The sequence below is a fragment of the Aspergillus sydowii genome (assembly GCF_001890705.1).
Source record: "Aspergillus sydowii CBS 593.65 unplaced genomic scaffold ASPSYscaffold_22, whole genome shotgun sequence".
In the NCBI taxonomy this organism is placed as follows: domain Eukaryota; kingdom Fungi; phylum Ascomycota; class Eurotiomycetes; order Eurotiales; family Aspergillaceae; genus Aspergillus; species Aspergillus sydowii.
In genome coordinates this window covers 119,730-120,681 of record NW_024467880.1, presented here as the reverse complement: position 1 = coordinate 120,681, position 952 = coordinate 119,730, and positions in this window count along the sequence as shown.

Below are 952 nucleotides of genomic sequence, written 5' to 3'. Positions count from 1 at the left end.
ACGCGGCCCACCAAAGAGGCGTCCGTCCATCTTCATCCGACACGTTGGGGTCCGCGGTTGACTTGGCCAGGAGTTGGTGGACCAGCGCTAGATTCCCCTCTTCGACCGCATGATGCAGGGAAGTTGACCGGTCCGTGGACTCGCCGGTCCCAGTGGAATTCACTTGCACGTCCTTCTCAATCAACAGACGGCTTGCTACTTGGTCGTGGCGCTGGCGGGTAGCATTCCATAACGCCGTGCAGCCTCTCCTGTTCCGCGCATTGATATCGATCGTGCTTGCCATCAGCAGATGGTTCACCGCTCGTACGTGCCCGGCTTTCGCTGCGAGGTGAAGGGCAGTTGACCCAGTACGGTCCCGGGCATTCACATCGATACGGCCGTCAGCGAGGAGGAGGTCCACGATTTGCACGTCTCCGTTCTCTGCTGCGCAGTGGAGGGCGCTGCATCCACGATCATCTTGACGCACGCGGTCAACCCTCGAGTCTCCCAGTAGTACTCTGACGATCTCCACACGTCCCCGAGCGCTGGCACAAAGCAGTGGTGCCTGACCATTCTCTGCTGCGATGTTCGGATCTGCTCGTTCGCAGGCAAGGATGACCTTGACTACTTCGGTATTGTTGCGGATGGCGGCCTCGTTGAAGGTAGTCAAGGGTTTCCCGCTCTTGGCCCGCAACGGGGTGTTTATGTCTATCCCTGGTTGGAGAAGCAGCCGCTGGGCAATCGCCGGGTCCTTGTGGGCCGTGCTATACCACAAAGCCCTATTCCCCTGATTGGAGTGATTCAAGTCGAGCTCAGTCCGCGACAAAACATACTCCACCGCGGCAAAGGAGCCGCTCATGACCGCTTTGACCAGGGGCGTACTGTCCCCATGCANGGCGTTGATGTCGGCGTGGTATTCATCGAGCAAGGTTTCCATGAGCGACACGCGTCCCTGACCTGCTGCCCAGCAAAG